The sequence below is a fragment of the Ambystoma mexicanum genome, chromosome 4q (genome assembly GCF_040938575.1).
Source record: "Ambystoma mexicanum isolate Mex_15411 chromosome 4q, UKY_AmexF1_1, whole genome shotgun sequence".
In the NCBI taxonomy this organism is placed as follows: Eukaryota; Metazoa; Chordata; class Amphibia; order Caudata; family Ambystomatidae; genus Ambystoma; species Ambystoma mexicanum.
In genome coordinates, this window is record NC_090928.1 from 703,261,338 (window position 1) to 703,276,297 (window position 14,960).

Below are 14,960 nucleotides of genomic sequence, written 5' to 3' on the forward strand. Positions count from 1 at the left end.
GCTGCAACGTATGCAAAATGCAGTGGCCAGACTTCTCCTCAGGCTACCATGAAGGGACCACATTACCCCAGCGCTAAAAAAGCTACATTAGCTGCCTATCAAACAACGAATCACGTTCAAAATAATGCACATAACACAGAGAGCAATCCCTGGCCAAGGAGCAGAATTACTACAAAATAAAATAACCATTTCCCTACTGATAATAACACTCAGACCAAGCAAAGACATCCTCCTGGAACCAAAACCATAAATAAGAAAAAAACTTTGGGGATTGTCATTCTCCCACCTGGCAGTAAAAACTTTGAAAACCCTCCCAAAAGAAAAACACAATAAGAACGATCACCTAAAATTCAGAAAATGATTTCCAACAAGGCTCTTCAACTCAGACGGCAACAACTAGAAAAAACAAGCACATCAGCACATCACTGGAAATAGAACATGCCTCAACAAGCGTACATGAAAGGAACAAGCCGGGGAGGGAAGGAGCCCAGGTAAGACCCATTCCCAACAAACACCCCATGTGAGGCATTACCTAAGGGACAAGCACCATAGCTGCAGACAAGGGATCATGTACCAATTACTGGCAGCCCAGGAGATCTTAGGGTGCCTGGATTTCGGAGGGTGGGGACCCCATGATTGGAGCTTGGGGAGGGAATGTCAGGCACACCTCTTGACAACCAAAGAGCAAAAACTTCGAACCATACTCATGTAACAGATTTTATGACACAGCACAATCCTGCCAGTCTTTCAACTGACAATAATGTGGCTCACAATAAAAATGCTTTTTATCTTTATTGATTCTCGGATTCTACTTTTAGAAGGCACCCAACCCGTCTCACACCCACCTTGACAAATACACTGTGTTGCAATGGACCATGAACCAGGCCGGTGTGTAACAATGAAATATTTATTTATTTTTAGAATTCAATGAAAAATCAGAGCAAAACAAAATTAGGGCAGCAGCCACCACTGTGTGGCAGTATACATGCAAGAATTCCACAATATAGTTGCTTCAACTTCTAACATAAGATACATACACCTTTAATGGAAATGGAAACAAAATCACGTTTCTTCACAATCACAGATGTCACCTAGGTTAAGCACTCCCACTGCAACACTTCCCCAAGCACTTGCTAGCTAATTCTTTGTGGATGGAAAAATAGTGGCAGGGAGTCAGAATAAAGAGGGAAACATCAGATTTAAACTACATCCCACCACCCCAAAATTGGAGGCCAGAAAAGAAAATGAGAACCCTCAAAATGAGCAAAATGGCATACTCCGATTTTACTGGTTACTAATAGATCAGTTACAGTTGTGGCAGGATATTTAGGACAGAACTATGTGTGGCTGCACTAAAGAGACAAGGAAGTTTACAGGCTACTGAGCAGTGCACCAAAGCAACATGAACACAGGTGAGAAAATCGATTTTGGGAGGAAAGCACTGAACAAGAAAACACACACAGCCGAATTACAATGTCTTATTTTACACAGGCTTTAAAATGGCAAACAGTTAAGAAAATGGGTTTAGCTGGAAAAATCGAAAATTGATTTTTAAGGTCAGAGATGCAGCCAAAGAACAGATAGGATACTGAGGGGAAGGGATGACTATTTACAGGATGATGGTATAGGTTTTTTCTATGGGAAATGCAAATTGGATTTTTTAAAGAAAAGCAAAATACACAGGCAAATTCGGTTTCGTTAGCACAATGACTAGTTCTACTGAAACTGTATTTTAATGACTATCATTCTTAAAGAAAGGCACTTGACATGAGGTGGTTGGGTTTGAATTGCAACCAGCTCACCCTGAATCTCTTCATAGGAGAATTAATTAATTATTTCAGATGATACTAGGGACTTACACAGATAACTGAAATGATTATAAAAATGAATACGCTAACAGATATGGACTAACACAGATTCTTCTAAGGAAAGGGTTAACAGATGATACTGGCAATTTGGGATATGAGTGGGATATTAATGGTATTTTTTATAGGATTTGAATAGGATGCAAGGGTAAAAGAGCAGGATATGCAGTTTTTGGGTACTGGGTGATAGGATACTTACAAGGCAAGCTTGAGTTTGGTGATTGAGACAGCCAGCAGGGTCACTGGACAGTGGGGCCAAGGATCTGGTCACTGGGCAGCGGGGTCAAGAGATCTGGTTACTGGGCCAGCTGGCTGTCTGGAATGGGATCAGCTAGGCACACGTCTGATCACTGGACAGCAGGATGGGTCAGCTGGGCCAGAGGGTCTGTTCACTAGGCTCTCCTAAATGGGATGGTTCTGCCTGGATCTGGATCACTGGTTTGTCTCTGGATCTGGTTTTGGGCCTGAATTAGCAGGTCAGGAAATCAGGCAGTCAGTCAGTCAGGAATCAGGGAAGTAAGTCCCTTATGTTTCTCTGTCTCACCCTTATATAGCCAGAGTGACATCATAGAATTTTCCAATCTGGGGGGGATTACTCTGAACTTACCCCTCTACTGGGATAGGCATGGCTACTAGTGTTGCCTCCTCCCTCTGGGCTGATTGGTTTTAGGGAAGTGACATCACTTTATATGTGTGCATTTTATGACTTCCTTTGTCTCACAAGCCTATTTTTTTCAAAAATGAGTTATGGAGCAAAAACTTTGAATCTATACTAGTCACCAACATAAAAAGCAAATATGCAAATCCCATATTTCACAAGGAATCAGCCAGTCCAAACGCCAATTCTGTGTGATGTTGCATCGCCCTTTGGCACAATTTCACCATTTCCAGGAGAAACCTACTATTTAAAATGCTGCAATGGCTACACATATGCCCATTAGTATTCAGCATATCTTCCCCACGTTTTATGCCTGATCCATTTATAATTCACCCAGAAATGCATTTTTCCTGCCCTTCCAGTCCAGCACGTCTCAGAAAGATGCACATGCTCCCATCATACTTGTTTAAAAATCACATGAAATTGTCATAATATCACATTGCTGCTTATTCAGATTGTGGGGAAAAATGTCTTAAAGTATCTATGTCCTTGATTGTCAGTGAGGTAGATTTGCCATAGATGTGGGTGGTGCTACAAATCTTAAACACAGCGTTTCCATGACACCTTTTGAAGCCATGCAGTTGGGCTAGGGAGGGGTGTCAAAGGAAATTACAACTCTTTGTGGCAATGCTAGTTCCCCTTGGGTCCTTTGTTCCTTTTGTCAAGGATACCGGCCAGTCTGATGAGGCTGCAAACTCCCACACTATGGCCCTTTCATCTGCCCATGGGGGCTGGCTCATTTGTGGATGTAATTCTTAACCCATAGAAAGCAGGGCACCTTTGAAGTAAGTGCCTGGGCCAAACTGTTCTGCTGGTTTCCACATTTTCTTTTCTTTCGACTGAAACCAAGTCTTTTTGGGAATAAATATAATGTACATTTTAGGTAGCCATGTCACTGCAAACCCCCCACATGCACTATACTGTTTCTATGCGAGCAACATTGTCATTGGTCATTTCTCTTTTAAACAGCATTTTCTTGATTTCTGAAGAGCAAATTCATACATGTATGTATTTCAGTTCATTTTGAGTTTACTAATGCGGTTTTAGCAGCACACACTTCCTTATTAATTAACCTTCTGGAGTGCTTCTACAGATAGGGTCAGTTTCAGGACACAGAGAGATATACTGCCAAGCATTTCTTTGAAATTGACATGAAAAAAGAAACACAGCGTTATTTCATTCATTTACAGCCGCTTGTGCACAATGGTTTATAGAATAAGAAAACACAAGCCGTGTTTACATGGAAAACCAAATTCTTTGCCTTTCAAGTAATTTCCCAGTACATCAGCTGTTGTGGAAATGTATTGCCTCACATCTTGGAACACAGCAGAAGTAAAGCATGTCAGGGTGGGTTTTCATGAAGGGCACAACTTTGTGATGTTTTAAAATGAAAGTAGGAACAAAGGGCAATGCTGTCTTGAATTCAGGTCATTTTCTTGTGCAGTCTTGAGTCTTTAAATGACAGAACAGCAATGTAGAGCCATTCTGAATTTAGGTGATTTTCTCTGGATTCACGTGGGGTGACAATGTACAAAGCTCATCATACATGTGCCAGGGAAAGAAAGGCACAGCCGTTTTGTGGCATTATTTACAATGCGTTTTTGTTTTAGGGGGGTTTTCCCTTAGGCCTTAAATGTACCCCACACCCATCTCCACCTATAAGTGTGGGGCGTTCACCACCTTCCTGCCCACAGACCGCTAGGCAGTTACAGAGACAAGCCACCATTATGCACAGAACACAGAGAATGATCCAACACAAAATGCCCCAGTGCATAGCACTGGCAGAGACACCTAACACAGAAAAGCCTCACTAACAGAATCGCTAAAGTCTCAACTTTTGCATGCACCTCTCACACCAAACACAACCACATCTTTGCAGAGCAATCTGCATGCACTTCACTACACTACAACAACAAAACAAACCACACATAGTCCCGCACAACAGCACATGGGAGTGTACTGATCCATAAATCTCACCTATGCTCAGCGAACAGTGTGAACCAAACTGAATCTGTCAAGAGGACATCACAACTCTCGCTCTACCTCTTCCTGCTATGCCCCACTAACCCATCCCACACGCTTCTTTCAGATCCACCAGAGCACCATGGGACCACTCCGGTGGTGTTAGTGCATGGAATATATCAGATTTAACATTAACATTAATGAAACCACCTTATATTACATACACATAGGAAATGGGTACAACATGCACCACAGAAGTAAAGTATTTTAATCTGGTAATATTAGTCATTAAAGTAATAAATGCAAGGCTATTACAAGTTGGTATAATGTTAAACTTGAAATTAATAGCTAACAATACAAGATTTACTACAAACTTGTGTTAGTACAAACAATACATATAAAGAGACACAATGCATTGGAATCTGAGGCACATACAGGGAAACAACATCAACAGAAAATGAAAATAACATTAGAGTTTATCATCATGTACACAAATGAATTGTGTGTTTGAGGCTTGCTTATTGCCCCATGTATGTTCACCATGAGCTGAAGCCAAACCCTAAGGAAACACACAACAAGGTTAATGTCTGGATATAGAGCACCTTCTGCATTTTTGAGTGATGTCATCAATGACATTTCTGATGTCATCTTTCATGTCCTGGGTGATAGTCTTAGAAGTGCACAGTGGTGCTGATAGCTATGGGTGCTTAGCTTACCATAACTGGCGAATTTTAAGGATTTTCGTTTTTACTTTTTCACTGAATTGCATATGTTTTTATTAGTACAACTTAACCGTAACATCCCTTTAACAAAGTGTTTTCACTCAATTACAGGGCCTGCAGTAGCGGTATAGTTAAGTTGCTCAACCCATCCAAAGAGCACTTTTTGGGTGGCTTATAACTTCACCCCCCTTGCACGAATCCTCACACATCTTTGCAAGGTATATGGCCTTCTCAGATTGATCCTGTAAAGTTTGGTGAGGTCTCATGGAGGGGGGCAAAGTTATGGGGCATCCCAAAATGGGTCTTTTTTAGATGCAATGGAAAACAACCTTTGCTCATGCCTACAGCCCAATATGCTGGATGGATTTTCACCAAATTTGCTGCAGGAGTAAATCTGTTCAGTATTTTTTTTTTTAAACAAACAAAAAGTAGGTACACAAAATGTGTGATATCTGGGTTCAGTCCATGGACTCACATCCCTACTCGCTCTGCGGTTAGGCCTCTGATTAACCCAGAAGACGTGGTGAGGCCCACGGACATCGACACACCCACTGATTGGATGGTGAAAATATGAAGTCTGTCATATTTTTGGAAACACTCACCATGTTGGATTCCCGGACATCCGCCGGTACCGGCGGACACTGCAGTAAAAACATACTAAAAAAAAAAACAAAATTGAACTTGTCAAACTTATCAAACAATCTCTGGGGAGGTGAGGAGTGATGAGAATGGGATGAGATATGGCCTTAAAAACCCAAAAATGTGTGTTTTTCTTCCCTGATGTCCGTAAACAGTCTGGGACAGACCTTTGATGTCCGCGAACATCTTAGATGTATCTGGACATCTATGCTTATTTGTGCATTACATGGTTGGTGAAAAGCAGTTTTTGGATGGCTTATAACTTTGGCGCCACTCTATGAAACTGCATGAAATTCTGGAATTTCATTCTAGACCCGATTCTGAATGGAAAGTGTGGTGCTGCTTTGTCAAGAGTGAACGAAATTAGAGGGGAGGTACCAAAAGATTATAAAGGCTTACAAATGTGGTGCCTTTGACATACAGCACTCCCTCTTTATTTCACTATGTTTTCCTGTCCACATTTTATTAATGTAAGACTTGTTTGAATGGCTTACCTGCATAGTCTGAATTAACCTGTCATCTAGCACTCTTACACTTTTGAACTGTGCTTTTTTGCCCAATTTTTACTAATGTAACAATGGATTGAATGGTACCTATGCACAGTTCGAATCAGTTTTCCACAAATACACTTTTGAACATCAGTCCTCCCAACTCGCGTGATCCCCTTCACCCGAGTTTGGCGTTCTGTCTTCCCAACTGCTTATGTGGAGCGTGGACCCCATTGTTAGGTCCTCTTTAAGGCTCTAATAGCATCTTGAGTCGATATGCTTTACATTATATATTGAAAAGATTGAGTGGGTTTCATGGACTACTACAAACGTTGATCCATCTTAAGTTTACCTTTCCTCTAGTATTTTGGACAGTTCGAGTGTGTATTATGAGCTATCACAAATGTAGCACGTTGTTTTGTATGTACAGTATTTTATCGAGTAAGACCCAATATGCATTACAGGTCACAATAGATTTACTATGTTTTTTTTTTATCAATTTACTTATGAAATAAAATGGTGTATTTTTTCAAATGCTTCTTAAGATTTGGGTCTAATTGAGCTCTTCCCCCGTGTGTGCCATGGAGGGCAGTCAAGCATCAATAGTTTAATTTAAGGTTAATATCGCCTGACAGGACCATTGTTCTATAAATGTTACACATTTCTCCCCTCCTGTCGGTGCCGTGGGGGATACCCATTTTTGTTTTTGAGGAGCCATTAGATGAATCTGCACACACGTTTGCAAAAGGATGTTACATCTAGATATAAATGGTCTTGCAAAGTTTGGTGTGATTTTGTCAAGAGGGGGCTAAATTAGAGGGGGGTTCTCAATATTTTTGGATGGCTTATAACTTTGCTGCCATTTGACAAATGTGGACAAAGGTTTTCAGAAGAATTATAGACACAACCTTGAATGTTTGTGAAAAGTCTGAATGGATATTTTCAGGTGTGGGATAAGTTATTTGAATATTGTATTTATGTACATTTTGACACTGTTGAAAATGTAAAACATGGGCAGATTTCCAGAAAAATCATGTAAGAAGCATTCGCAAGGACCTGAAAGCAGGAGCCCTACGACTTCAAAAATAAATAGTTTATTTTTGAAGTCACTCTGCCTTCATTATTTTCCTTACAGATCCATAAGGGAAATTATTTCTTAATGATGGCAGAGTGACTTCAAAAAGAAACTATTTATTTTTGAAGTCGTAGGGCTCCCCCAGAGTCCATGACATGAAGACCTCCAAAAAGAAATTGTTTCTTTTTTAATTCAATCTGTCTTTATAAAGACATTATTCCTGACCGGAACATAAATAATGAACGAAATATGGTACATACAATGGCCTAATTATAAGTTTGGCAGTATTCTGATGTACATCGGTTTTGATTGTTATCCCAGGATTGCAAGTGGTGGTAATTCCCCTTGTAGAGGAGCAGACATGTGTGTCACTAATAGACTCCACCCCTCACCACCATCATACTGGATGAATAACAGGAAGACACTGTGCGTGCATAACACCAGGTATCATCCCAATACCACATCGAGTATATGAGTGAATTGATGCACTCAGATAACACTACCAAATGCACCTCCAAACTGAAGTGGTAGCTGGAGATCTACAGATACCAGTGAATATCAAGGAGCTATAAAGAAAACGTGTCATGAGCAAAGTGACGTCATAAGGAGAAGAGACGTTGATACACTGAAACAATATGAAAATACGTAAAGAATGAAGATGTAACTGATGAAATAAAGTAACCATATATACATGTAAGAAGAAGCTATACATACAAAAAAGATCTGTAACCAGATAAGTAGTGAATGTATATATGCAGAAACGCTCAGTAGATGAGCCGTAGAGAAGCTTGCTGCAGTAGAAAATATAACACAGGTGAAGCGGCCATGTTGAAAAGATGTACGCTGACTCTCAATGATAGTAGGCGAAGAGCTCTAAGGAGAGAGACCAGAGCTGTAGAGCTGACAGAGGCGGGAAATACAAATTTGTGCATGAAGAAAGAAAGCTGCTGGCCTGAGATCAAGGATGTCACAGTCAGAAGCTAGTGGAGGGTGCAAGGGGAGTTAACACGGATAAGCAACGTGCACAGGACATATTTCTCTTAGATTAAGTAAATGATCGAACATTCATGAGTGCCAAGTATTGACAATAAAAGATGCAGAAAATCCTATGTGGGACAGAACAACCAAGTCTCCAGAGGCCGAAGAGGGTAATGACACCCGAGATAATGGTATTAGGTGAATAGAAAATTTTCCTTAAACCAAATTGAAAAAGGAAGCTATTAAGAAAGACCACTTTGTGACTGCACAGAGCGGTCTTTCTAAATCATACTGTCTGCCCCTGCGACGCACACAAGTGCGCGCAAGGGTTGACAGACAAGTCAGGACTCTGAAGGTGCTGCGTGGTGAACTGGTAAGTGTGAGTGAAGCATATGTGTTGCATGTGTGTTTATGTGTTGCATGTTTTTGTATGTGTGCTTGTTTATATTTGGGTAGTGTGGTGGTGTGGGGGCTGCTGAGGGAGAGGAGTTCAGGGGGGTGATTTTGAACAAATACTGCCAGGGGATGGTGGCGAAGGGTGTAGGTGGGGATGGTGGTTGTGATGTGGGCGAGGCAATGTGGGTTTTGGCTTTTTATAGGCAGCCCAAAATTGGCAGTAAAAATGTGGCTTTTTGTTGAGCAACCTAGAAAAAGCAGAATTATAACACAGAACCAAGATAATAGAATCAAATAGCCCTTTTTTGCCCATTGTTGGTTGCCATAGCAACCCATATTAAACACAGTGGCTAATTTACACACTTGGATCCCAGACACTTGGGGACCCATATACATTCTTTCTTTTCACAATCTGAGCAATTGATGGAAAGTTCACTCGCTTCCACAATTAGTGGCTACCCATCCCCACCCAAGATGGCCGCCGTATAAATGATCATGGAGTCCTAGCAACAGTGTTATTAACACCAAGCCAGGTCACCGTGAAATGTAGAATGACTCAGCAGTTCATACGCTACAGCGGCAGTCTGCGAGCAGGTCCTGCACCCTGACAGGTAATGCCATTTTGCCCGCACTCAACATTCAGAACTACTGAGGTGCCCTTAGTGCCATAAAATACTAATTGGATATTCCCGTTCAATTTAGGTTTTTTGGCCGCGGGACCATTTTAAAGAAAAGAAAAACTAGGCTCGTTTACAAGTGAAACTTCACCTCCAGATGAGAGGCAAGAGTCTGTGTTATGAAGAGTGCCCGCCATAATCGAGTTGTTTCTGATCCTTTCTTAGGTGATCTTCATACCAACAAGAAACTTCTTTCTTTCTGTTTTTTCACAATAGGATCAGACAGAGATTAGCCCTTGTGGCTTACACAACTTCCAATAACAGAACTTTTGGAATGAATACACCCATAGGTAAACTGTGTGTGTTTTCAATACTGCACAGCGCATGATTTATTCTTCTTTAAATAATCGGTGCATGAATACTCCCCTGACAACTGTCTCCATTCCCCCTGCAGCAAAAACCTCATACAGTACAGACCCCCATCCTGATGAAGGCCGTATACCAGATGTGGCATACAAAGCCCACCTAGAAACGGCTGAAACACTTTGGTGTAGACGCACTATCCCCAACTGAAGTACATCCATGCTGCTTTACACAATCAAAATGACCTGTTTTTGTCGAAATGTTCAAGTGATGTTGTAAATGTCCAATTGTTTATATGTTTGCCATTTTCATGCGAACTCCTTGACAAATGAAATTTGAATTTGATTTTGTCTTACACACACACAATGGTTGTCCTACCGAAAAACTTTTGACTCCGTGTGATGTAAATATTTTCTGTACTTTAGGTCAATGACCTCCCCTTTCTCTTGTTGCTAACTCTGAAACGTCCATTTTATTTTGAACTGTACTAACTTTAGATAAAAAATAAGATTGATTCTACAACAGAGTTTGGAAATATTTATTCTTCTTTTGATGCAGAGGGTGACAAAAAACAGGAGTATTCTGATAGCACCTATTTCTTCGAACCTATTAATTTGTAATCATTGTTCCATATAAACCACACATATTAATTATTGCTCCCTGGTTTTAATACATTAAGTTGAATGATGTTTTCCTGTATAAACCTTGCATGCTCCGTGCTTTATATATATATATATATATATATATATATATATATATATATATATATATATAGACACACACAATGGTAGTTACTGTACATATATTTTTTTCTTCGGGTTCCTACAACCTCCTGATGAAGATGCCAATTCAGGGTTGAAACATGTCAGGCTTGGTGTTCGGGGCACAGACGTTACAAGAATATAAATAGGGTGGAAAGTGGCAATATGTTTGCAACTTGTAAATCGAGACATGTTGCTTACAGACTGAGATCTTGAGAAATAGTGTGTGTGCAAGGAACTATTAGTCCTAGTGATCTTAAAATATGAAAATAGCGAAGCTTCATGTAGAGCAGTTGGAATTCGAAAATTTAGGTTTTTAACAGTTTTTGATAATTGTATGAATAGAATGACGGTGCAGTGAACATTGGTGCTAATTTCGTTATTGTCTCTTTTTTTTGGTAGTAACGGAATTAACACTACATTTACAACATTGTCGATGTTGACTTGAAGAAGATGATTTACATCTGGTAAACCGCTGGAGGTGAATCTTCTACCTTATCGCCAAAAATCAGCTCAATCACCATGGTATGCATTACAGCTTGCGTTCATTCCATGAATTTACCCCTGGCGTTCAATGCACTGCAAAGATGGCATGTACACTGCGTTGCCACCACGCCTAATCCCATGATGAGCCAATGGGAGCAACTGCTGGTAACGGTAACCGGTAGCATTGACCTGGTGGGTTTAATGCCAAACAACTACAAAACACAGAATGAGGACCGATGTTTATCAAAGGCTGCAAGTAAACAAAGAAGACAACAGAGGCTTTAGTACGAATTAGTGAGTATGCATGTTGCAACGCATTTAATTACCTTCGAATATTACATTTCTAAATTACTTGCAAACGTATTCCATCCATTTCTACGAATCAAATTGTTCCTTCTAAAGCCCAATCCTCTCTGCCAATGACGTGTATGGACGCAGAATTTGGCATGTGATTGTCCAGTGATATCTTTTTTTCCTGTTTCATTATGGGAATTGTAGTTCCTGTTTGCCATTTTGAGTACAATTTGCTGATTGTGCAGTCAAACCGAGACTGGTTTGCCCCTTCCAAAAGAAATGACACATTTCCACATGTGCTCTATAACATGGCAAACAAAATCAGAATCTTTGAGGATGTTAATATTTAAAGAAATCTTTGGAGCCGGCAGGGTGGTTTCAAACTATTTAAGAGTTTCTACTTTAATAGAGACATAGATTTGACTGATTCTCAGAACATGTTTTTGCCCTTACATGCACACTGGGGATCACATAATGATGGTGTCTTTTGGTAAGCGGGTGTGTTTTATTTGCCCTTAATTGTATTCACGTTCTCATGTACGCGCAGCATGGGGCAGATGAAAACAGGCAGTCTAGCTGAGACCATAGTTTTCCAGCAGGGTTCCCTGCATTCTGCGGGTAGTTCAAGCAGCTGCACAGAAGCCGACAACAGAGAGGCAAGAAAACCATTTGACTCTGACTGCTTTTTGGTATCTGATAAAAGAGGGCTAGTAACCCATAGACGTCTAGCATGCACCCTGCACTTTCCTGTGGAAATTAAAGTAGATGAATTCGCTTTGGTGGTGTTGGAGACAGGAAGCCAGAACAGGGGCTGATTGCATCGTCTAAAAGTGCATTACACTTTCACTCTCCAGACTCAGGGTGAAAGAGTTTGTACAATGAATGTGGTAGCTGGCAGTTCCCCATGGATTCTTCACCGCTAAGATAATGTGGCTGTCTATTGGAAACATTTTGAAGAGACGTAAGGCCTAGCACAAAGCATATTTATTTATTTATTTATTTATTTATTTATTTATATAATGCGCCTAATGCCATACCTGAGTTTGGTTTCTAAGTTGCTCTGCGTGGTTTTGCTTCCAAGACCAGCGTGTTGCCTCTGTGCTATCCTCATATATTCATGAGCACAGGCAGATTGTATTTGTTGTTGAGTACTCACGTTCACCTCCCACCTTTATACTTCCTGCACCATATGTGACATTGATGTCAGTGATTCTCAGGTCTCTTCCCTCCAATGGCTGCAGTTCCAGTGGTGCAGCAGAGGTGGGGAGCTGCCTCCTGAGACTAGACGCCTTTCGTGAATGTCTGTGAGCAGCCTGGAAACACCCCTCTTAAGGTCTTTCCAATTTTTCCTGTGTTACCCAAGTAGTGGGTCTGAGGCCACTGCATTCAAAATGGCATGGACGTTCTCCCAGAGCTTGGAGGAAAATTATCTCAGGGGTTTTCTCATCTTGGACCCCATGAAGTGGGCCTCCTCCTTAACTAAAACATCAGACAGAACGCAGTGCTAACTAAACCTGCTCTTCATCCATTTTGCGGACATGGCCCTGGTTGAAAATCTGTTGATGTATGTGTTGAAGGATGGCAGTTGGTCAGGCAAGGAGGAGGCTACATGACCTTGCCACATTAGCATGAATTTGTCATGGCAGAAGGAATCTGGGCAGGGCATGGCACAATAAGGAGGAGATCAGTAATGTTCAAGCGGGGCTGCCTGGCAGCAACCCAATGTTTTTTGGTGGCTTTTTTTCAGTCAGGCCATTGTTAGGAACTACTTACAGAATGGCTACCTTTAATGTTCTGGTGGAGGGTTTCTATGTCAGGGCTTTCTCCAGGCATTTCATCTGGGTTAACTCTCAGCTGTACGGCTTTGAGACTGCATTGGACCTTCTCCTGTTCCCCATGTGTTTTGGGTACAGTGTGTTACACTTGGGCTTTCAAAACACACAAGAGTTAAACAAGAGTTAAACTACATGTGTGAGACACTTCAGAGGAGATTATCCGAGTGGAAGGACCATGCGGTTTCAGCACACATGCAGACTTTACATGCTGAAGCTCAAGACTGCATGCTAAGTCTATGTCACATTGCAAAACATTAACCTCCAGACTCCATCATTGGATGCAAGGGGCTGTTTGAGGTGGATCCTCTGCCTGCATCAAAATAAACCTGTAGGCTTTGCTTTGTCACAACTATATGCCAGAATTGAAAAAGGAAAATAACTTTAAGTAAAGTTACCAAACCTATTGGCCAAGACATGCCCTGTGTTTATTTGCTAAATGGATGAATAAAGGTCCTTTGTCTATTTAGGTAAGGAGCTTGCATGCGTCTGCCTCAATGCCGCGTTGATTTCTCAACGAGAGAAATTGTTTATTCCTGCATTATAAGGAATGAAAAACAGTAAATACACCAAGGATAGCTCGTAATCACAATGAAGGGTCGAGATGAGGAAGAAAATACATCTGTTCATTTTATCAGCTCTTAGAGGCATCTGATATATCACACTTGCGAATGCTAATCTCTGACAAGGAAACAAATCATGAAAGACAAACAACAAAGATAATGGATGCTATTGTTGATAATAAAAAAAATGAGGTATCACAAATCACTAAAGAAACTGAGCCAACGGCTGCAAAAAAAGAATGAAAGAACGTCCTGAGAAAAAACCCCATGAATCAGTGCAATTAATTTCATACAGCCTATTTTCTAATCTTTCTTCAAAACTATAATTTGTCTCAAATAACAGACCACACAAAAGCTGTGATTTTAAGAAGACGGCATTAGATAATTGTGACAGATAAATTGAACAGAACATGTTATAGAACTGGAGTTAAACCCTGCCAAGCATAATACATTTGGCATTTTAATTAATAGCCCTTTGTTAAATCGTATTCACATCTCTGTACAGACTACAGCAATGTATAAGTTCCAACCGCAAACTGGTGAGATGTCTGTGAGGCAAACTACTTTTTACGCTTTACTTCCTCTCCTCTTTGTTCCTCCTTTTCTTTGTATTTCTACATTTTGAGCGCATTAACAGTTTCTCAAGGTTATGTATTGTGGTTATATTTAAGAATTTTTCAATAATATTAAGTGCACGTGTTTTCAAAGCATTTCCCTTTTTTTATAAATACAATTTTGCAACATCAGGATCCAGTCAATATATGTCAATACAATGAGGGGTATATCGTCTCTGAATGAGACAAAAAAATATATAAGGTTGAGGTTCATGTCACAGGGGTCTTATGACATATATTTTACATATATATTTTTATAGCATGACCCTAGCTCTGGAGAAACAGAGTTCTGTACATGTCATAGAACAAAACATTGGTAGTGGAATGTAAAAAGTCATCAAGTAAACAGAAAGAATGATCTTGGTATAAAATAACCTAAGTCTAGGTCACACCAAAGTGCTGTTGTGTTGGAAGAGCCAGTCTTCAGTTCTTTCTTAAACTGAAGGGCAATGAGAGCAGTCCTAATTGCCATCCGGATAAAGTTACAGAGAACCAAAGTGTAGGCTGGAAAGGGCTGTTTCCAGGTGTTCTCCTTGTGATCTATTTTAGTTTCCAGTCAGTCTGGCGATGCTCTGACTGTAAAATGACTGTGAGTTGCCATATGATTTTAGTTTGGCCCCCAGGAAGGCCAGCGTACCCGCGGTGGT